General features: G+C 42.7%; 1 protein-coding gene across 1 annotated transcript in view; it reads left to right on the forward strand.

The window, feature by feature from the left end:
* Positions 1–14,231: 14,231 nt before the first annotated feature.
* The window catches only part of LOC137049657 (zinc finger protein 569-like), a 38,548-nt gene continuing 28,032 nt past the window's right edge, over positions 14,232–24,747 (forward strand). Inside the window, exon 1 of the mRNA XM_067428255.1 lies at positions 14,232–14,283. The gene's annotated coding sequence lies outside the window, so the exon portion shown is untranslated. The remainder of the gene's footprint in view (positions 14,284–24,747) is intronic.

Genomic DNA, 24,747 nt, shown 5'->3' on the forward strand with positions numbered 1-24,747 from the left:
TATTTGATTCTATCAATTTTCATTTCCAAGTTTGATTTTGAATGTAATGCGTATATTGATTTTATCAATAGGTTTGTTTCTAAGTTAGATTTCTCCATTGTAATTCATTATAACATTTTATCCATAATACTAAGATGGTAATTTGTCCAAATTCATTTATTAATGCTACATTAATCATTTCCCATGTCAGTAGGAACAAAATAACCACCTTATTACTGCATCTAACCCCCTGTTACTTGACACTGATTGTCATTACATGCAATAAAACAAATAAACACAAACCACCAGTCTTCTTGGAGAACTAGATTTATTTACTATATACATATTTACAAAAATCTGGAAAAGTACTGAATTCACAGCATGGAACAACAAAATAATAGGCTATTGTTAATTAAATATATAGGTATATAAAAAGACGTGTATATGTACTGTACTTGCATATATAAATAAAAATATATAATAGCAAAATAATTTTATAAACAACAAAAAAATAGGCTATTGTTAATTAAATATATAGGTATATAAAAAATATATAGGTATATGTACTGTACTTGCATATATAAACAAAAATATATAATAGTTTTTTATAATAGTATATAATATGTTAAATAGTTATTATATATTTATATATTATAGTGTATGTATACATATCGTTATACATACTCACATATACACATACTTAATATTGTTTCCTCTACACATAAACCTTTAATAATAATAATAATAATAATCATACAATTTAAAAACAAGTGCACAGTATAATACTTTAGCATTAAATATGGCTGGAAGATAAAGAACAAAATGTATCACAGAAACAAGTGTGTTATTTTCTCATATTCTGTAACCACTGCTGCTTAGTGAGTGTTTCTTTATTTGGGCAAAATATTTTGCCTTTGTACTGGCTATGGCCAATTTCTTGTGTGCGAAATTGGCCACACTTTCTGCACGTATTTGATTTTACAGAGCGATTGTATGACCGCTTGGTTGGGGTGGCTGTGTCTTTTGCAGGTGGGTCAGAGGAAATTGCTCCAGGGTTAATGGCTGAACATGGGGCTGGGCAGGGCAACAGTTGCATCTGAGACCCAACAGGGGCAGTGGGTGTGTCAGGAAACAATGGGTGTGTTGCTGTCGGCTTTGGAAAAATTGTCCTTGGCTGGTGGAACGTGGCAGTTGGTGTGGCAGATGTGCAGGTTGATGAGGGCTGGATTTTCCTGAACTTCGTCTTTGCCTGTCCAGCTGTGTCTGGTGGCATCTGGTAGTGATGCAGCTGGTGGCTATATTGTGGAGGCACAACAGGCTGCACTCATGCTGGAGGCAGAGCATCCAATGCCACTGGACGTGCCTCTGGAAGCTTCAACCCTTGCAACAGCACTGAGACCTCCTGACCCTTTAAACGTTCATTGTGCCACGTTGTAAGGGTCCTTTGGTTAACCTCCACTAGCTGAAGGGTTGTTTCGCTCATTACAGTTCCATTGCTCAGGATTAGCTGCCGAATTTTTCTATAATCTCGAAGAATGAGATCCCATCTGGACAGAGATTCTGTCCGCTGGTTTTTGGGGCTTCGGTGGATGTTACATAGCCTTATGAAGATTAATTCAACAAGGCGACAGCACTTAGGCCACTGTGCTGGAGAACCGCTAGAACCCAAAACACACCTCTTTGTGCTTTCGACGCCAGGAGTGAAGACAGCTTTCTTTTTAGGGGACCTAAAACGTCCTGTAAGCAGCCTGTCTTGATAACGAGCAGCATACATGACTTTGTCTTTATCAAATTGGTCCAGGTTCTGCCACAAACCCACAATGATCGCAGCTTGTTGATTAGTAAGTGTGAGGCCCGTCTGTGTGCGCAGCTCTACCAGATACTCCGCCAACTCATCCACCCGGTCCATTCCAGGAATGCAGTGCTCGTCAACAGCCTAAAAAAATATAACTGTTGGTTAGGTAATTACATGCTTTTTGAAATTTGTGAGTTTGTGAATTTGCTGCTTGAGGGTGAATGACTAAATGAGTAACAATTTGTCTAGAAAAGGAAATTTTACCATTGCTGAGGGCAGAGGTGCAGCTGATGGAGTCTGGACACAGGGCAGAGGTGCAGTGGGTGGAGCTTGGACATAGGGCAGAAGTGCAGCAGGTGAAGCTTGGACCAAGGGCAGAGGTGCAGTGGGTGGAGCTTGTACCAAGGGCAGAGGTGCAGTGGGTGGAGCTTGGACATAGGGCAGAAGTGCAGCAGGTGAAGCTTGGACCAAGGGCAGAGGTGCAGTGGGTGGAGCTTGGACACAGGGCAGAGGTGCAGCGGGTGGAGCTCGGACCAAGGGCAGAGGTGCAGCGGGTGGAGCTTGTACCAAGGGCAGAGGTGCAGTGGGTGGAGCTTGGACATAGGGCAGAAGTGCAGCAGGTGAAGCTTGGACCAAGGGCAGAGGTGCAGTTGGTGGAGCTTGGACACAGGGCAGAGGTGCAGCGGGTGGAGCTTGGACCAAGGGCAGAGGTGCAGCGGGTGGAGCTTGGACATAGGGCAGAGGTGCAGCGGGTGAAGCTTGGACACAGGGCAGAGGTGCAGCGGGTGGAGCTTGGACATAGGGCAGAGGTGCAGCGGGTGGAGCTTGGACACAGGGCAGAGGTGCAGCGGGTGGAGCTTGGACACAGGGCAGAGGGGCAGCGGGTGGAGCTTGGACACAGGGCAGAGGTGCAGTGGGTAGAACTGGTGGACTTGAAAGGAACAAGTCATCTGATGCCACAAGATTTGCCACTGTGGCTTCCTCTCCCAACAAATCAATGAAACCCTCATCCTCTTTCACTTGCTCCTCCACATTTATCTCCTCCAGCAACTGAGAGGTCCTATCAGAGGTAGGGCACATGTCCTCCAGGGGCTGACTATTCTGCCTCAACAAGTACTGCACTCCAATGAGCTCCCCTGAGGAAATATTTGTAACAGAAAACATTTTAAAGGAAATGAATCAGAAAGGTTTATTCTGAAATGTAGTAAAAAAAATTAAATAAATATTCAGCTTCTGCATAAACAAAAAATATGTAACTCAGAGGACATTATAAAAAGACAGAATTACTCTATATTCTAGTATGTAATTTATTTTCCCTGAAACCTACAACAAAGAGTCCAGTATGCAAAAATTGTGATAGTATAATTTTTCTCTGATCTGTCAAAATTACATTATTGACCAAAATCACTTGCAGTTTTAACAAAAACATGCTACCTAGTGAACTGCATTGATCAAAATATGTTTACCTGTGTAAACTGCAGGTGGAGTGAAGCTAGTGACCAATTTCCTGCCATACAATTTATTGTAGTTCTCGTTGACAGAGTAAACCAGCTCCCCTGTGTAAGTACGCAGGGTTGAACCTCCACCTCCACCTGCAACAGCAGCTGCAGCCCGGTCCTGATTCCAGCGTAACAAACCTTCCAGGAGGTAAATCTGGAAGTTCAGGCTGTTTGCGCTATTCCCTAGAATAAGAAATAGAAAGCCAAACATTGTTTTAAGAAACTACAAAAGAGAAAATGCAATTGGTTTACTGCAAGTATATAAATAAACAGGAATTAGTGGCAAGATATGGTCTATTCTGTCATGACAAACCTGGAATAAATCTGTTTAGGTGGCAGTGAAATGATTCCAGGGAAGTGGAGCCTCTGGCACACCTATATGTTTTTAGAACAATCCCGCCCTTGTTTATGGTTCCAGTTTCCGTGTAGAGGGGCACATCTGGAGGGTCCTAAATACAGGTAATGTGCCGCCTCTGGACTTGCCAGATGTGCTGCATCCTTACACTGTCAAGGAGAGGAACACCAAGGGCGTCATTCCCCTTGCCACCCATGAGCTCTCTGATGAGCATATCAAGGAGGCGCATAGTTGTTTCCTCTCCTCGTGTTCTTCTCCTGCAGTGTTGGGCCAGCTCATCTTTGCTTATATGACGGTCAATCTCTGCCTCCGTCATTGCAGGCCAGCCCTGTTGGGTGAGTTGCTCCTTCTTTGCCCTTCTCAGCAGAGTGAGATCCCCTGCATCCCACTCAAAAATACATGACGACAACCTAGATATAAAAGTAGGATACAACTGGTGGGCATCAGTTGTGCACCCTACTGCCAGACGCCGCATAAAATGCCAAATGTCTAGGCGGATGATGATATTGGGCCAGCCACTGAACCTCCTCTTCAGTTTAGTCTCTCCCACTTCCTTGCAACAGTCACAGTCCACATATAAGATAGTGGGAGGATCAACACCAGCTCTCTGGTATCTCTCCACGTGTCCTGCAGCCATGAGGTCTAACCAAGCTCCTTCATTCGCAGTCAGGACACTCATCAGCACCTGACCTACCTCATTGCCAACTGAGGTAAGCCACTGTGCTGTGGCTTTCGCAGGCCCACTCAACTTCTTCGTGATCTGAAAGAAACAATAAACATAGTAAATAATACAACATACATTGAATGAGTAAAATTTACAAATAAAGCTCTTTTGGTCTAACAATACATTATAGATAATGGTACAGTCATTAAAGCAGCTCCTCTGACCTTCTTAGTTGAGTCCATTTTTAAAATCGATCCATATGTGAATGTAATGCTGGCCTTGATGTGATCAAGCCTGTTGAGGATGTCCTGACTGTAAACAGTGAGAAGCCATTTGTAGCTAGGTACTGGAACAAGTGGTGGCGGCTCCTGAAAGTGCAGTGGATGCAGGCCAGGATTATCCAAAAAGGCCACACACACCGATGTGTACCGAGACACATGTTGTAACCACTCCTCAGTGTGGTTCTCCTTCAGCTGGCCGATGATCCTCACTGGGCCATTTCCCATGCCCCTCTCACGCAACAAACGAATAACTCGAATGTCACAGGCATACCTTGGAAAAAAGTAATCATTCAAGTATCTTATTATCAAGTATCTAATTATAGTAGTATATATTTATCAAAGGTAGCATATGAGCACATATGACTGCAAAGTAATTACTTGCGTGTGAGAATGATTCTAAATTCAGATCGATGGGCCAGGTCCAATTGCTGCAGCACAGCATGACTCCAGGACAGGTAGCTGGTTCTACACCTGGTACAGATCAGGGTCTCTGTCACCAGGTTGTAGTATCTGTCAATATCTAACACCTGTCGTACCCTCCTGTGCAGACCACCACCACACGGCTGATAACTGGCACAGGCAGGGTTAGTACACTGGAGTCGTACCTTCCATAGCCTATACGGCATCCAGAGCTAGAGTCGCTGTGAAAAAAATCTATCAGGTGTTGGGGCTTGGTGGTACAACAGGGCTGGTGGTGGGGGGTCATACCACAACTGAAGGTTTTCACGCAGCTCCTGCTTTCCTTTTGCGCTAACCCTAAAAAGTGCTTCCGACACCCACTTCTGGTCCTGCTGTGGCATTGTCTGTGGCCACAGTAGTGGGAGATCTGCAGGGTCTTCTGGCTGAGATGAGACCTGCTGATATTATCAAAAACACTGGTTTAAATAAGGGTTAGGCTAGGCCTAGGGTTAGGGTAGCCCTAACCTGCCTTAAATAATGCCTGTTTCACACATACTCTGTTTGCAGTGTGTATTTGTTTCCGTACCCATGTTAACCGGTTAGAGCGTTCACTATTTTTTTGCTGCACGCGCTGAATTAAAGGTCAGTGCATTGTTCGCACTAAAATAAACATGCATTGATGCGGTGGACTTAAAGTCTACTCTGTTTCAAAGTCAACACATGGCCTTTTGCCTCGGGTAAAGCAAGGAAAATGTCCCTTACCTGGCATTTAGGTAAACAAAGAGACATAATGGAGAGCACTCGTCCTTTCTTGGAGGTGGAAAAACAAAGTTCTTTATGACCTGCAGGATTTCTTGTAAAAAAAAATTTTTTTTTAAAGATTTAAAAATGAATGAAATAACGAGAGACGACTTTTTTTGTCTATTGTAAGTTCTAATTTCAAATGTTTGTCATTATATAAGCTATAGCCTATGTTTTGCCACTTGTGTAAGCAATATAATATATAAATATAAAGTTCTAGGCTATATAAATATAAAGTAATTAATTTAATATAACGTTTAAATGTTGTGCGTTTAAACATGACATCTATAAAAGAGTGTATACAAAGAGAATTGCAATGCTGACAAGCCATAGTCATTAACAACTTTTGGATTTGAAATAAAACATTATGAATAAATGCTGTGTTTGTAGTACTCAACTGCGGTTAAGTTGCGCACTGCAAAAGTGGCATATGTGAAAGCACAATAGCGCGCACTGCTCCTGCATCGCATACGTACTGCAGCACGCACTGCATATGAACTGCAGTCGGAGTATGTGTGAAGCAGGCGTAAGAGAGCATTAAATGATGAAGGCATGTTTGTATTTTGAATGACATCTTACTGGGCCCCTCACAACAGCAGAGTCAGAATTAGTTGATGGTGTTGCTGTTTCTTTGATCCGTTGTGATCTCTGAGCTGGAGGAAGGAAGAAGGATGAGGAGGACTGAATGACAGGCCGATGGGGTTTGGGGGATGGAGGAGAAGGAGGAGGAGGAGGACAAGGATGAGAGGGTGGGCATGAAGCTGCGGCTGAACTGGTCTGTGGAGTCAAACATTATGAATAATCTATTAAGGGGATCGCAAAATGTTTTTTTATTAAACAAAATGATGTAGTGATAAAGTGATGTCTAACTAATTCTTTCATATTAACCTGAGATGTTTCCTCTGAATGTTCAAATTAGGTTTGGCTGCTGCCACATGTGAGCCTCCAAACCTTGACTTTTCAAACTGAAAAGGTTTGTCATAGTTAGTGATAACAAAACCTGTAACACTATAGGAAAAGTTTGAGATATTTCAATGTCTGCAGTAAGGTCTGCTTACCATTGACAATGTCAGTTTGGCCATCTTTGCAGGACGTGCCACATCACTGGAGGGTGTACTTTGGGCAGGGGTGCTCTGTGATGCATCCACTGTGACTGGTGGATGAACCTGTGATACATGCTTATAAGATATACCAGGGACATAATATTATACAGTATTCATACTATGACTTTAGACATAAAGACAAATTGATATTGCAAACACATCTATTTATGCAACTTGAACTAGGCTAATTGGAGTTACCTTGTGAAATCCACAAATACACTTTTGTGCTTCCTTCATAAGGGTGGTCTGCCCCCTCATTTGCAGAGGGCACTTTTCTATCTATGAACATAAATATAAAGTATAGCTGTGACACTGTTGTACACATTATTTCAAGACACCCATGTCATCATAATTATACCCATATTACATTGTATTTACATTGTAAATAATTACTTATTCATACATATAAAAAAAATAGCACAATGTATTATCACACAAGTTTATTAGTTTGCTCATGAATCTAGCTGCATAATTTACCTTCTGATATAACTCATGCCATCTTTTTTGTCGGGGAGAAGGTCTATTTCCCTCCCTGGATGGCCAAACTCCAGTTCGGGCAAAACTCTCCAGACGCGCAAGCCAGTCAGCATCGCTCATGCCTTTGTGTGACTTAGTTGAAGCCATGTTGTTGCCTAAACAATACAGAACAAGAATTTGATAGAATAGAATACCAACTGCCATTGTAGCCCAGAAATATAGCATTAAAGGGATAGTTCCCCCTCAAATTAAAATTATGTCATAATTTACTCTCCCTCAAGTTGTTCCAAACCTTTATGAGTTTCTTTTGAAGCACATTGGTAACCAGACAGTTGACTGTCCCTATTGACTGCCATAGTAGGAAAAACAAAACAAAAAAATACTATGGAAGTCAATGAGGATTATTAACGGTCTTCATTCTTCAAAATAACTCATACAGGTTTGGAACAGCTTGATGGAAAATAAATGATGACAGATTTTGTTTTAGGGGGAAACTAGTCTTTTACTTCCTTTACTCCTTTTGTGTTCATTTCATTTTAGCTAGTTTTGTGTTTCTGGTTCAAAATGACTGCCACATTATAGCAGATTATAAATACATAATAATACATATATAATCACCTAATGTTGTGATTTATTTTTTGTAACCAACAGTACAAGTTTTGAAACTTCTATTTATGGCCTGTATGCTTTGTTGATCTGGGTTTTTGAGTAAAACAACAACAACAACAACAACAAAAACATGAATAATGTATGGATTATTCTGACTAAAACAAATACTCATATTAAACATATTGTGCTATTTTAACTTTGTCCATCTGATAAATGGGCATGTATGTGCCTGAACTCAAATAGGCGTAATGTTACACTTGGGCTAAGAACCGAATTCGACCGAAACATACACAATAGGAGGGTAAACTGTTACATTTAATGCCCGTTTAATTTAATTTAGCTAAAAAACAAACGGAAGATATAGGCTACAATAATATTTCATTAGGAAAATATGCGTAATGTTATGTTACACTTGGGCTAAGAACCAAATTTGACCGAAACATAAGTTACACAATAGGAGGGTAAACTGTTACATTTTATGCCTGTTTAATTTAATTTAGCGAATAAACAAACGGAAGACATAGGCTACACTAGTATTTCATTAAGAAAATATGTTTAGCATACCTGAGCGGAATAAACAAGCGAAAGCGTATCGAATGTGCTCATCGACTCTCGCGCGGTGAATGGAGTAACGAAAAATGAACCTCGCCATTTCATTGGACAAGCAAAGATGGAGTTCGTAACGCGGAGATTGGATGGAATGCTCAAAGATGGACTACGCGCGGTGATTGGAGTATGAAAAATGGACCTTGCCATTTCATTGGACGGGCAAAAATGGAGTTCGCAATTTAATTGGTTTTTGAAAGATTGAACTCGGCATGCTATTGGATTGATTTTACAGACTTTTGGTTGTCAGGTACCGCCATTTCGGCCAGCTCTGGCGGCAGGCTTGCCAGCAGGGATTTCTGTGAGTCCGGCCATCACTTGTGAAAAGAGCAAAAGCTGAAGGTCCCAGAGAGCAAAAGGTTCCATGGTGTATGATGGAACAATGGCTAAGTGGCTAAACTCATCTCGTTGTCATGCAAGGGACCTGTTCATGTTGGACAGACATTTTAATTGCATTTTGTGTCTGTTAAGAGGCACAAAGACACCCTTTACGTCTATGCCCCCAAAGCTGCCGTTTTAGCTGAGGGGGGGCTCTGGTTATTAACTGTAATAACTTGCAACCACTGCGTTGCGCGTTGCAACCACCAATCCGTTTTTTTTTCTTCTATAGACTGTACTCACAAAGATATAACGATCAAGATAAACTTAAAATTTTGCCGGAGTTGTCCTTTAAACTAAGGAACCCCCAATTTTTTAATTAGCCAATAGCGAGCCTGGAAGAGTAGTCATAGTAGTATGACACCAATCATTTGTGATGTGATCTGGGAAAACCTGTCAGATGTTGCGCTGTAAGTCAAAGTTTTCAGCTAGGTCAAAGAATAAGTTGAAAGAATAAGTTGTATTTTTTTTTTACAAAATTGGGTTTTAATTAAATGATTATTCTATAACATCTAAACTTTTTTCACTACTTACGAAGTTAGTCCTCTTCAGGGTAGCGTTAGTTAGTATTCAAGTGTAGTGATGCAGCTTATACATTTCAAATAAATTACAATATTATATGTTTTCATATTCAGTTCAGACCTTTATTTTGAAATAGTGATGAACACGGAAAAAAGATTGAAGATTGGTAGACAACCCTTTTCCAGGTTTTTATGCCAAGAGTTCAATATATAACATCCAGTGGGTTTTTTTAGATAAAAAGTTCTGGAAATGTTTTAAATATAAAGGAAAAAAATACAGATTTGTCCTTTTTATATTTATTAGAGGTTGACTTCAAATCAAGTACTGCCAAACTGCCTGTACTACTTCTGAATAGGATGTCTGCTTCATAAAATGTATGGAAATTATGGAACTATATTAGCCTGACAAGCCAGACCCACATCAAGATGTTTGGTCTGGAAACTCACCATTGATAGGGCTCAATCCGAGGGGCGGGATAAACGGTTGTCTTTCAAACTCCCTCTGCACAAGATAGGATAGTGCTAACGTTACACCAACCAGAGCAACGAAGGTGAAACGGAGCTCGGTGGTAGATTAAACATTCGCTGTATCCCGTCGGCAAAACTCCGAACACATCTTCCCTTTTTAAGAATGACTTCAGTCCCGTTCTTTCACAATAATCCACAATAATCTGCCAAGTGTCGTCTTTAAAACAAGACCAACCTGAGGTCTATATTCCAAAGCATTCTTGAATTACAGCCATTTTAAGGTTGGATAGTTTCTATTTATGTTTGTCTAAAAGAGGGGGGTGATGGTAATTTTAAAGGTCCCGTTCTTTCGTGTTTTCGAAGCTTTGATTATGTTTACAGTGTGCAATATAACATGAGTTCATGTTTTGCGTGTAAAAAAACACAGTATTTTTCACACAATTGACTTATCTGTACACCGCTGTTTTCTCTCAAGGGGGTAATCTAGCGCTCGGAAAGCGTTCCACCCCTAGGGGCTGCCATTGCTAACCAAGCCATCACCTGCTGTTAGCATCCCATTGACTCCCATTCATTTTTGAGTCACTTTGACAGTGAATAACTTTACATCAGAGGCGTTTAAAGACTCCATTTGTCCATTGTTTATTTCTAAAGAAACACGACAATGCATAAAAGGCTCCGTTACCTTGTATCTTACACTATCGCCCCGTAGAAGCTGTTTTTGTAAAAATAGGCTAACTATTGCGTCATAACCAACGCGACTCTGTCGCACAGTTGAGAAATTACCGTATAGACCTGAGGAGACGCTCGCAGGCAATCTTCTACTGTCTATGAGACAGTCGGGGGGACGTGGAGACATAAAGTCTGATAAAGTCAAGGGGGAAGAATGGGGAGAAGCCCATAGTGAGCCAAAAGCAACGGGAGAAAATATTTAAACAACGTGATTCAGCTTTCACTTTCCACATCTACTAGAAGACCTACAGCTGTCAGACAGGAGGCTCACGTCACATCTACGTCGTCAAGCTCAGTCTGAGCCTGCGCAGTTCGCTCAGCCATCAGGAAGTGAGTGCTCCTATACTGACATCACTTAACGCCGTAGAAGGCAATGGGATCCCTCCGTCCATTTCTTTTACTGTCTATGTTTTCTCTGTCCTAAAAACGGCCTGATGATTTCCTTGTTCTATGAAGTCCCTCCTTCAGAAACACGTAACAAGTTCTGATTGGGCCAGCGCTTCCCGTGTTGTGATTGGACAGCAGCTTAGCGCACTTTGCCTGGAAAGGTCCCGCCTCTTATCATAACAGGGCGATGCAAGCTGAATGCGTGCTCTTCTCCACGTGGTAGAGCAACAAGACCACGCCCCCTATTTTGCGTGTTCTTGTGGGCAGAGGGTTAGTCAACAAACGGTTCTAGTGACGTCAAATCACAGCGGTGTAGTCCAAACCGGCCGTTCGCTGTAGGCTTTGAAAGGGAACTTCTGGTAAATAAAATATCTCGCTTGGCATTGAACTTTGAGCTTTATAATTTTACAGGTATGCTCTAACAACAACATTACACACTAAATAAAGTTTGAAAGATGGAATCGCGAAGAACAGGACCTTTAAACTGTTTTTCTCAAAATTATGTTCCTAAAAACCATAGCAATCAGCTGACTTCAGATAACCATAACTTTTATTACAGACAAGCCATGAAAGAAAAATCATATATTTGAAAAGGGCTTGACTCCAGCTTTCATAGGATATCAAAAGCTGTTGTAAAAGGTAAAATTTCACCATGTGATAGCTTTCTTCTTCTTAGGTGTCTAAATTAATTAATTGATCTTTGTACAATTTTATTTGGAAGAACAGGACTTTACTTATTAAGAACGATTATATAGTTAAATCATACAATACAAATGAATTAAATATAATGATTTTTTACAGATGAATGACATATTAAAATTTAAGTTGCTACAAGGTTGTTTTTTTAAGCAACAAGCTTTTGTTTACTGTTCCAGTGTCTTTGTTCAGTGGTTTTCAATCAATCAATCAACTTTATTTATATAGCGCTTTTACAATCACGATTGTGTCAAAGCAGCTTCACAGTGTCAAACAGGATAATATTGCGACAAAATTAGATTTGGCTGTACAGTCGTTCTGGAGTAAACAGTGATGTTATCAGCTTATTTTAATTTATCATATAGCGACAATGTTTTGTGCAGAAGTATTTAGCGGGATAGATTTTTTTTTTACTAAAATGTGACTTTTATTTATATCCAAATTTTCAGTGCGTTTCATCAAGTTTTGTTACATTGGAAACTAGCATAAATTTACAACTTTACGCCGCATAACACCTAGACTATAAAATATATCCTCCATAGAAAAAAATCATTTTTTAATGAAGAATGGTTTTGCAGAAATATTTGGTGGGCAATCTATTTGATGATTTTGGTGAGTTATTGGATTACAATGCTTTTACTCTTACACATGGGTTTACATGCTATCCAAAACAATTCTTTATTTCAGCCATCTCCTCTGGAGATAAAACATGGATTGTTGTTTTTTATTATATGGGCAAATCTCCCTAATTCTTATTAATCATTACCATCATTACATTTTGGGCCGACTGAGTTTATGAGAAATGTTCAAATAGTTCTTAACAATATTGTAAGATATAAAGTGGATCTGTCTTTTAACAAGTAAATTCTTTAATATACTATAACCTTATATTTAATTTATTCTTTATTCGCAAATGAACCTCATTTTATTACATTTATTTTACCGATATCTATCCTTCCTAAGCACTGAGTTCCTAAGCCTTAAATTTTATTTTGAAAGTGCCCTTTTAGATTCTGTAAATAATTGTAACAGGACAGAGTACATTTTCTGCACGCCTTGTGCAGAGTGCAGTTTTGGTTAGATGAGAAAAGGTATTATACTGAACCTTTCCTTTATATATATTAAATATGGTAACTGTGAAGAGGAAGGTCACAGTTTTATTACTTAAAAAATTGTTGTAGTGGCTAAGTATTTTATCCATCCATATTTTTAGTCTTGTGATTTTGCTAGAATTAGTTGATGAATATATGATTTATTACAATATTTTATTACTAACCCTGCAGCATTGATATGGCTATTTTTTGTCTAGAAGGCTGTTATTTATTATTTTAATCTATAGACCCTTTTACAGCCCACGTGATCAAAGAGTTGCGCGCGCATTTTGGCAACGGAAGTGGTGTTGTTCCTTTAGTGGTTCTAACGTGTTAGCAACTCCGAAAGTTTATCAAAACGGTTTCCCAGCATCAAAATGTCTGGCTGTTGCGTTTTCGGTTGCACTAATCGCTATTCCACCAATGGGCTTCAGTTTTATAGGACTCCGACAGGATCACGGCCGTTTCAGAAGAACCGGCGGTACCTGTGGCTGCAGGCGATTAATGCATTGATTGCAACGAGGACATAAAAATGCTCGCATACAAAAATTACATTTGTAAAACACTTACTGCACTTGAAACTTAATGCTTTATAATAAACCTCCCAACATTGGCTGCCACTGGTGTGTATAATGTACCCCCACCCCCAGATTATCATATCAATAATCACACTACTTATCAATTTCATTTGTAATGATTTTATTAATAGTTTAATTGCAAAATAACCATCTGAGAAATGTATGCAAGCAACAAAGTTGCTATTAAAGTACTATAGCATTACAAAATTAAACTTTAAACAGAAGTGTGTCGACACATACGAATCAATAACAACATAAAATGTAAGGAAAAGGATAAATGTATGTCTGTGTGAAGAATAAGAATAAATGTAGAAAATTGTATTGGACATTCTGTACATGCCCACAGACAACGCATTCATAAGCATCCGGTGATTTATATGCTTGTCTCGGGTGTACACGCTCGGTTTCTCAAACTAAATACGTATATATCCGACCACCTGGCCATCTGCTAACGTCTTCTCTCCACTCCACTATAGTACACGGATCTGGTAGCCGAATACCATTTGATAAAGTCAACTTTTTAAAATAACTTTCTCGGTTTGTGTTGCTTAATCCGCTCACGTAGCTTGACATGCTGCTGATTCTCACCACAGTTTGTTGCCAAAATGCGCGCGCATACGTTGCTACGTCATCATTGTATACAGTAAAAGGGTCTATTGAGCCTGTGATATTTTCTTCTTTTTTAATATACATACATGACTTTTCTTTTTTATTTCTTTTTTTTGTGCCTAACCTCTTTTTATATTTTTGAGTAAATTGACTGTAAACTGAATGTCATCAAAAGTCCGAACAGGACTTTTGTTTTGTCTGGTAATGTGACGTCATAAGGCCGCGCCGCGATCCTGTGTCTGATTCGGATAAAGAAAGGTTTGTGGTTTTTAAAACTTTAAACTGTTGAAATTAATGTTAACCGTTAAGACAGTGCTATAGTTTTTGTAAGTGATGTAAAATGAAACGATTATTTTTCAATGCAACATTGTAATGCTTCATCTGACATTTATTGTGAGGAAAGCGCATCCAGAAGAGTGACTGAAAAGATGCGGCTAATTTTGCTCTCTTTATATTAAGTTATGTGTCAAATATTATTAAATATAAAATAACTTATTCAATATCAGCCAAATTGCGTTTATTTTAACATTGAAGATCGTAACAATATTCAGTTTAGGTCTTTTGAATTTGACAGATTATATTTATAATTAATATTTATAGATTAGTGACCGAATGACTTTCAGTTATGGGTTTAGTTTTGCTCCATTACTTCAAATTTATTGATTATGATCCACAAGAATTAAACAAAATCACAAGTAAACAGAATGAGATCCACAAATATAAGTTTCACAAAACTAAATCAGAAATAAATAAAATGAGATTTGCACACACACACACACAAAAATGCATACGTTTTTGTTACAAACACAACTCTGCCTGGCAGTCATTTATGAATTGCTTTTGTGGATTTTAAAACATTTCTAGTGACATATGGCACAACGACTGACTTTTAAAGCACTGGGAAATATAATATATTGTATACCAAAAATTAACCCAAATGAACATCAGTGATGTAGGGATGCGCGGTATACCGGTACTGGAAAAATACCGATATTTTATTTAAAACGGTACAATATCATTATTTTGCACATTTCGGTATGCAGCTTTTCCGAAGTTCACCGCTAGATGGCAGCGTGCTACCCAAACTGACCCGAAACAACCGGCAAATGTGACAACAACATAGATGAACAAAATGGATAAAGCAGTTGAATCTCACTCAAGATCGATGCCCAAAAAGAATTAATAAAGAGAGGAGTAGAAGTGAATTTTCTAATTACTTTGCTTATAAAACTGATGAAGAACCAAAACCTAGCCAAGAAGCATCTGTCATCCTGACTTTAAGACTTCTTAAGATATCTAATTTAGACATTTATTTTCTTTTTACACTGATCAACGCACATACATAGCCTAACATCGAATATCACAAAATCTCCAGCTTTCGTTTCAACCAATGACATTTAGATCTCATATGCACGCATACTATTGCACTATTTACATTCGCGTTAGACACAACAGACTGTGTTTATGTGAATAACGTTACTCACTAAAGACGGACATTTTTACATTATTCTGTGTATTTGACTGTTTTAGGAAACTTAATTTTCCATGTGTGAGCTCTAAGTTACAGGCTTGTGTGTGTGTCATAGCTCATCGCCTGTAACTGTTATTACGAAATGCCGAGACGAACGTGAAATGTTGAATCTGATTATGCAGATTGCTTTAGTGTAGGTGCGATGTCTTTTGAAACCAGAAGCAATTTGCTAATTTTGAGAGATTTTGCTGCAATTATTTCTCACAAGAAATTTTTCAAATGACTGATTTGATGTGATTAGCTTTGCTGATTAATTTTTCTAATAAACATTTGTGGTAATTTCCCACTTTATAAACTCAAAACTTGCATAATTGTACTCATTCGCGTGCAATATACCCGCGCTAATATCAGCTGACTAAACAGTGTCGATTTAATATCGGTATTTCGGTATTAGATTGTGGTACTGTACCGAAGCCAAAATTGTGGTGTCATCACTGCAGCCGGGGCGTAGGAGCGACTTTGACATTGGGGGGGACATTTTCACCACTATGAATCAACGTCCATCCCACCACCATAATAGTAACAGTATAGTGACGTGGTACAAAATGTATAGAATCACAAACACCAAATAAATAAACAAAAATCATCCGTTTATCATCTGTTTATTATTACACAAATATTGAAGTTGGGAAACATAAAAGTGTGCAAACCCCTCCTGTAATTGCAGGCAGAAAGGAAAGTAGCACTTTAAAAGGCAAATATTTGATTCGTAACCCCCCCAAAAATACAAAAGTCACATACGGCTTTGGAAACAAGCACTTGGAACTAGAACTATTAAATTGTATCTATCATTATTATCTATATCAATAACATTTTCTGCGTGTATCAGTGGAGTTTTGCTGACATCTAATGAGGAAACTTTGGCACTGCACCCAAACAAACTGACAAAGATAATTTTTGATACATCAACCTCAAATTTGGAATGCAACTTTTATGGCTTTTTAGTTTTAGAGTTTACTGTTTAAAATGCTGTTTCATAGAAAATATATGTTTTATACAAAATATTATTCGTAAATATTTTTTTTCCCTTTTTTTCCAACTTTTTTTCCCCTTTTTTTCCCTTTTAAAACTTTTAGTTTGGCTTCAACAATAATCTGCCTGTGCCGAAGGGCTATGTAAATATGTTAGGGCTAGTTTAGATCGCAGTGAACCAGGTGTGTCGGTCAGAACACCACAGAGTGAAGGGTCAGTTTAACTGCTTTATTCTCAATGGTATGCAGAACAACATCAGGGGTGGAGTCAGCCTTTACATAAACATTAACACGTGGCGTGAAATACCAGGACTGTGGAGGGCTTTGCCATTGGAAACGCTGAGGATTAATTTAGCTGAGAAACCTGAGGTACATTTAGCGAGTCCTGTCCTGTCCCAATCAGAATGGGTTTGGTTTGGTTTGGTTTGTGGAGCCCTATTCGCTTGCACACTGGGCTGGTATGGTTGCAGTTATGGATGTAAGGGGATGCATGTGTTTGTGTGGTTTCTCTGCAACACACAAATAGCAGTATTCAAATAACAGCAAAATCATTCCAAATTATTACCATTCACATGTAACTATAGGCTGCTCCCCTCATACAATAACAATGATGTATAACACCTGAATTTAACATCCATCACATTTGCTATCATTATTTATCTGTATGACTTACTATGATATAATACACATTATAACTCCGAACATTCTAGATCGACAGTTCAGCTATTAGAACGAGCACAGATTAATATATATTGTCACGTAACATTCACAACTGATAACTGCGTCATAACAGCAAACGAGCAGAAATCAGTGAACACAAAAGATTAACAGTACTCACTCCTATAGGACGCACACGAACACAAGCTGCACCAAAACTGAGGCTGACAATAACTTAAATGAATGTCTTCAGCGCTTATGCATGCCATAAACTTGATCCTGCAGCAGCTGATGCAATCTGCCGTCCGCGCCGTGCTGAATGAACAGTGCCTCTCTTCCAGTCGGGTGCGCACTGCGCACCTTCATAATAAGAGTCCCCGTTTGGACAGCGCAATATTACTCTGACACCCTTCCCCACAAGAGGCCTTTTGCACAGCCGCCCCCAAATTGCGCGCAATTTGCTCATGTAAAAGGCTCACTTCTCAGTCTGTAGACACCGCAGGTTCTTCCTCATCCTCCTCACCATCTGTGATGACCGGAAGCGTAATAAGCCGGGCAACTGGCCGGGTGTAGACCCTGTCCTTGACCTGGATGTCCGCAGATCGCACATGCCCATCGGCACTCGGATGCACTTTAACTACTCTGCCAACTGGCCAGAGCGCCCTGGGAAACTGGGGCTCCATCAGCAGGACTACAGATCCTACTGTCAGATCGCCGGGGGCACCATGCCACTTCCGTCTGCATTGAAGGGTTGGCAGGTAACATCTGATGAATCTTGCCCAGAAGTGATCTGCTATGACTTGACAGTGTCGCCATCTCCGTCGACTTAGTCCTTCACTCTTAGGGTAGACAACCGAAGGTAGTGCTCCATCCAGCCGCCCCATTAAGAGAACATTCGGGGTCACCGCGTCCACATCAGCAACACTGGATGAGGTATAGCCCAGAGGTTTGGTATTCAGTATAGCCTCAACCTCCAGCAGTGTAGTTTGTAACACCTCCTCTGAAATGGGTTGGACTCCTATGACAGTATACAGCGCAGTCTTGACAGACCTGATCTCCCTCTCCCATGTTCCCCCAAAGTGAGGAGCTGCCGGGGGATTGAAGCGGAAAGCAATCTTCTGCTTGGCTAGGAGTCGTTGGAGGTTGGAAGACATGCTTTTAAAAGACTCACGAAGTTCCTTCTCTCCTGCCTTAAAGTTCGTACCCTGGTCGGAATAGAGCTCAGCTGGAGTACCTCTGCGAGCAATGAAACGCCTGAGGCTCATCAGGAAAGAGTCTGCATCTATTCTGTGCAGGAGGTCTAGATGCACTGCTCTGGTGGTAAGACATTTATAGATGATGCCCCATCTTTTCTCTGAGCGTCGTCCTATCTTGACTAGAAAGGGCCCAAAGCAGTCGATGCCTGTAGAGTAGAACGGTGGCTTGCCTAAGCGTAGACGGGCCACAGGTAGATCCGCCATCTTTGGGACCACAGGCTTAGATTTCCATCTTCGGCACTCCTCGCACTGGTGCTGCACCCTTCGAACTGCCTCCCTGCCCCGGAGAATCCAGAAAACCCGGCGTATCTCTGCGAATACTCGTTCAGGGCCCGGATGGCAGAGGCGAGCATCGTAGTCCTGGATAAGGAGTGTCGTCGCAGGATGCAAGGAGTCCAGGACAATAGGATGTGTGAATGCAGGGTCTAAGCAGTCGGCACGTCTGAGTCTCCCTCCTACTCGTATGATTCCCTCGTCGGGGTCCAGCTCCGGGGACAGGGTAAGGAGACGACTGCTTCGGAGCACTGCTTTCCCTGACTTGAGATGACGTAACTCCTCTGGGAAGCACTCAGCCTGAACTCTCCGGAAGATAGTCATCTCTGCCTGCCGATAGTCCTCTGCTGTCAAGGGCTCATCCCGGTCTGCCGCCCCATGTACCTCCTGTGCTACAGCCTCGACCATATCCTTCCAGGACAGGTGTGACTGACCTAGATGTGTCCCCTGTCTGTCCGCTCTGGATATGACTCCACATGAAGCAGACTTCTTGCACTCCGTAACATCCTGTTCTGTTACCTCTCCAGGTGAAGATGGCCATTCAGCTGGTCCCTTGAGGAGGAAAGAGGGCCCTTGGCTCCAGCGGTTAGGTGCGGCCAATTCTGCCAAGGTCTTCCCCCGGGTAACATCATCTGCCGGGTTCTGCGCGGAGTCTACATAGCGCCAGGTACTCTTCCCTGTAAGCTCCTGGATCTCGGCCACACGAGTACCCACGGAAACCTTGAAGCGACATGACTCTGACTGCAGCCATGTTAAAACTGTTGTTGAGTCGCTCCAAAGGATTGTCTGGTCCGTCTTCAACGTCAGTTCCCTCTCTAATGTCTTTGCCAATTGGGCAGCCGTCAGGGCACCGCAGAGCTCGAGGCGGGGAATGGAATGCTGTCGCCGGGGCGCTACCCTGGACCTAGCTGCCAGGAATGCCAGGTAGACCTGTCCCTGGGTATCTTCTGTCCTCAGGTAAGAGACTGATCCGTAGGCCCTTTCGGAGGCGTCACTAAACACATGTATCTGTCGGGAAGCAACCATTTGATCGCTTTGGACCGGAGCATAGGGTCTGGGTAAGGAGATACAGGACAGTAAGTGTAACTCTGATTCCCACTCCTTCCAGACCTTAAGCAAATCTTGAGGGATAAGTGGGTCATCCCAGTCACGTGGCTTGTCCCACATGCTCTGGACAATCAACTTGGCACGGGTCGTGTAAGGTGCGATGAAGCCCAGGGGGTCGTATTGTCGGGCCAGCACCTTGTAGACATTCCTCATTGTGAGAGCTCCATACTCCAGAGGTCGGTTCTTGTAGCCTAAGATATCTGTCCCCCAATGCCAGCTGAGTCCGAGCGCTGGTTCTGCCAGGCCAGGTTCATCATGCGAAAGCCATCGCTCCATGCTGTCAGACCTTGCCTCTGCAGGTAGGTGTCTGAGGACATCAGGTATGTTGCAGGCCCACTGCCGGATCTCAAACCCTCCAGACCCGAGCACTTCCCTGAGCTGGTCCACCAGCTCCTTGGCTTCCTCTGCGGTGCGCACACTCTGGAGGCAGTTATCCACATAGAAGCAGCGCTCCACCGAATGCCTGACTCCTTCTCCTGGCCCGCCATGGTCTCTCGCATGCTTTTGGAGAGCGAAGGTGGCACAACACGGTGAGCACGTAGTGCCAAATGGTAGGACCTGCCACTCAAAAACATTAGGGGGGTTATCACGCTCCATGTCCCTCCAGATAAACCTGAGGAGCGGCCGATCTTCTGGTAAGAGCTGAACCTGGTGGAACATGCTTCTGATGTCTCCACTGACTGCTACTCCATGTTCCCTAAAACGCAGTAGAACTCCCAGAAGAGGGGCTCCCAATGTTGGTCCAGGAAGGAGGGTGTCATTGAGGCTTCGACCTTGAAATGGGAAAGAGCAATTGAAGACTAAACGACTCTTCCCGTTATGCCTTACTACATGGTGGGGTATGTACCACGACTCATCTGTGGTTGAGGCTCCACTTAGGTCAACCTTCTTGACCGCTCCAGTCTCCACCAACTTGCGAATCGCTGCGCAGTACTCGTCGGCTTGTAGGGGGTCCCGGGCCAAACGTCTCTCCAGACTTCTAAGGCTGGGTAGGACCGCTTCTTTGGAAGCTTGAAGCGGGGGAATGTCTCGCTTCCGTAGCAAGGGTGTGGCATATCTGAGGACACCTGCTACCTTTACTCGTCTCGTCTTGGTCTCTAGGAGTTCCAACGCTTCTTTATCCTGTTTTGACCTCATTGCCAGTTTGCTGCTCTGGTATGGCAGCATTTCCATCTTCCAAAGCTTCTCCACATTCTGCATCAGCTCAGTGGTCTGGGAAGAGATACTAGTGAAGAGACACTGCTGGGTGTTCGGTGCCCACTGGGTAAGGTGGGCAGGTCCTTGAAGCGTCCATCCTAGTCTTGTTCGAATGGCAGCCGGACCTCCAGGAGGGCCCATTCTCACCGGCTCGATAGGGGTAAGTAGGTGGGGGTAGTCAGCACCAATCAGCACAAGTGGCTTAACATGATCGAATGGCTCAAGGGGGAGATCTGCCAGGTGCTTGTACTTCCTCTTCAAGCTGGCAATTGGGTAGGAGTGGTCTGCTAGATCCAAGCGCTGAGAGGTGAAAGCCCCTTCTATCCGGAATTTTCTCTTGGGATTGCTAGGGGATGAAATGCTGAAGGAGACGGCAGATCCCTTCAGGGTCTGGACTTCCTGTCGAATTGTGCGGAGCGCAAGGTCTTCAGGCCTTTTGTGCAGGCCCAGTTTGTCAACCGCCTCAGGGAGGAGCATCGTACGCTCGGATCCATCATCCAGAACTGCGTAAGTATCTAGTGTCCTGTCTCTGTTGCGCAGAAGAACTCTGACAACTTTCAGCATAACACGAGAGTGGGCCGATGGTCTGTCTAGGTAGAGAACTTCCGTTCTGGTGCTCACCAAACAACTCTCAGCCTTTGGCTGCTCAGCCTGGGGACGTGCATTAGCATCATGGAGGACTCTCAGATGTTTCCCTTGACACACATCGCAGGGCTTCTTGAGGTCACATTGGGCCGCTTGATGTGCTCTCCCGCATCTCCAGCAACGCCTTTTATCTCTGATCCATTCTATGACCTGCTCTCTGGTGAGTTTCTGAATCGCAGAACACCTATTTAGGAAGTGCTCTGTACACTCGCAGTATGGGCAGTATGGTTTGGATTTGCCCTTCCATCTCCCCGCAGACGTGCTCTGACCCTCTCGTGTGGTTGCTTGGTTCGGTGTATAGCTCTCTGCTCCGTGTAGTACCATAGCTGCTGGCTTGTTGCGTCGCTTCTCGACCCGGTAGCCTGACAGCCCTTGGGTGCGGAGGTCTGAAGAGGTGTCGTAGCCTTGGCACCAAGACTCGTATCGAAGCCATTCTGCCAGGTCGAGCAGCGTATGAGTGTGCCCGGGACGATGGAACATTTGACGCCGAAAGTTTGCTCTCATATCTACTGGAAGTTTGGTAAGTAGTCGTGCCACATGTGAGCCACATCTCAGCTCCACTTCTCCATCTGGGCCCAGTGTCTGTAGCATGCCAACAAGGGACTGCACATGCAAGGAGAACCTCTCAAAAGCTGTTACATCTCCTCTCCTCACCTCAGGCGAATCCATAACTGCAGCGATCCTCTGCAAGGCTATATGGTGCGGCTGTCCAAACTTCTCGGTCAAGGCTGCCATGGTGTCTGTGTATGGCCTGGGTGAGTTGATAAAGGAGTCAGCAATAAGGCAAGCCTCTTCAAGCTTTACATGATCAAGGAGTATCTGATACTTAAAAAGCTCCGTCGCGTCCCCAGGTAGAAGGTTTGCTAGGGCTAATTTCAACCGCGAGAACTCCATTGGATCTTTATGAATGAAGCAAGGAATTTTTGGCGATGGGCCCCTATACTCTCCTCCTCCCAGAGTTGCCGATGCTGACGAAAACTGTCTGCCTTGAGCAGGGGGTAGCTGGCTTGTATCAGGTCTGCTTTGATACTGAGCGGAGGATCCGGCATCCGTGTGATACTTACTGAGCTGCGGACGTGAGACGGGTGAGTAGAATTCTGGCCTTGGGGTGTGGGACCGTACATACTGTTCCGGACCTTGTCTAGGTTGAGGAGTATTCAAGCTACGAGGAGTAGAATATGGACGAGTGTGTGGTGTGAGGCTGGACATTACACTGTCCCTCATGAGCTGTAGCTCGCTCATCATTCTGTCTAGGACGATGACAACTCGTTGCTCCTCAGCAACTGCAGATATTGGAGGGTAGTCAGACGAAGGCCATGGTGGAGGGGGCAGTCCCTCATCATACTCCTCTTCCTCTGTTACTAACGAGTCCTCTGGAAGTGGAAGGGGTGGCATTGGCCATCGTTCCGCGGACTGATCCTGCTTCACTGTATCTGAGGCCATTAACTCACAGGATTCTCCTCTAGGGTCACGAGATGAGGCGAAGCTGTATTGCATGCGTTCGCTGTGCATCACATTTGGCTCTGCTCCCTCCTCCGTGTGGGGCATAGAGGTATGTGGCCATACTAGGCCTGTGTTGCGAAAGCTCTCCTCAGGGCTTGGGGAATAATCATCATGCGCTTGATAAGACCTTCTCCATTTCACATGAGGCTGTGAGCTCCATTCTTCCCCTCTAGGCGTGTGTGGTGCCGGGCTGGCCCGTGACTGGCCACGTATCTTCGGTCGTACTGCACTGACCTCATAATCCTTCAAATAGGACGGCTGTCTTATCTGTCGTTTTGGCCGAGTGGGTGGGGCCCACGATGCCTCATCACTCTGTTGCATGCTCCCAGCACAGCTGCGCTCCGGCTCGAAGGACCACAAAATGTGCCGAAGGGCTATGTAAATATGTTAGGGCTAGTTTAGATCGCAGTGAACCAGGTGTGTCGGTCAGAACACCACAGAGTGAAGGGTCAGTTTAACTGCTTTATTCTCAATGGTATGCAGAACAACATCAGGGGTGGAGTCAGCCTTTACATAAACATTAACACGTGGCGTGAAATACCAGGACTGTGGAGGGCTTTGCCATTGGAAACGCTGAGGATTAATTTAGCTGAGAAACCTGAGGTACATTTAGCGAGTCCTGTCCTGTCCCAATCAGAATGGGTTTGGTTTGGTTTGGTTTGTGGAGCCCTATTCGCTTGCACACTGGGCTGGTATGGTTGCAGTTATGGATGTAAGGGGATGCATGTGTTTGTGTGGTTTCTCTGCAACACACAAATAGCAGTATTCAAATAACAGCAAAATCATTCCAAATTATTACCATTCACATGTAACTATAGGCTGCTCCCCTCATACAATAACAATGATGTATAACACCTGAATTTAACATCCATCACATTTGCTATCATTATTTATCTGTATGACTTACTATGATATAATACACATTATAACTCCGAACATTCTAGATCGACAGTTCAGCTATTAGAACGAGCACAGATTAATATATATTGTCACGTAACATTCACAACTGATAACTGCGTCATAACAGCAAACGAGCAGAAATCAGTGAACACAAAAGATTAACAGTACTCACTCCTATAGGACGCACATGAACACAAGCTGCACCAAAACTGAGGCTGACAATAACTTAAATGAATGTCTTCAGCGCTTATGCATGCCATAAACTTGATCCTGCAGCAGCTGATGCAATCTGCCGTCCGCGCCGTGCTGAATGAACAGTGCCTCTCTTCCAGTCGGGTGCGCACTGCGCACCTTCATAATAAGAGTCCCCGTTTGGACAGCGCAATATTACTCTGACACCCTTCCCCACAAGAGGCCTTTTGCACACTGCCACAGGTCTTCTTTAAAATAAGACCACACTTAAGTTTGTGCTCCCATTATTACATGTTTTATGACAGTTTTTTGACATAATTTTTTTTTAAATTGATGCACAAGGGTTAAATGTACTATGTATGTTAACATTTAGTCAGTTGGAAGTCAGAGTCCCTGCTACTGAAGTCAAAGAGCTTGAATAGGTGCTTAAAAACAATTATTAAGTGGATTCAAGGCTTATGAGAAACTAAGCATATTGTAATATTTCTGT

Source organism: Pseudorasbora parva, chromosome 20, assembly GCF_024679245.1.
Source record: "Pseudorasbora parva isolate DD20220531a chromosome 20, ASM2467924v1, whole genome shotgun sequence".
NCBI lineage: Eukaryota > Metazoa > Chordata > Actinopteri > Cypriniformes > Gobionidae > Pseudorasbora > Pseudorasbora parva.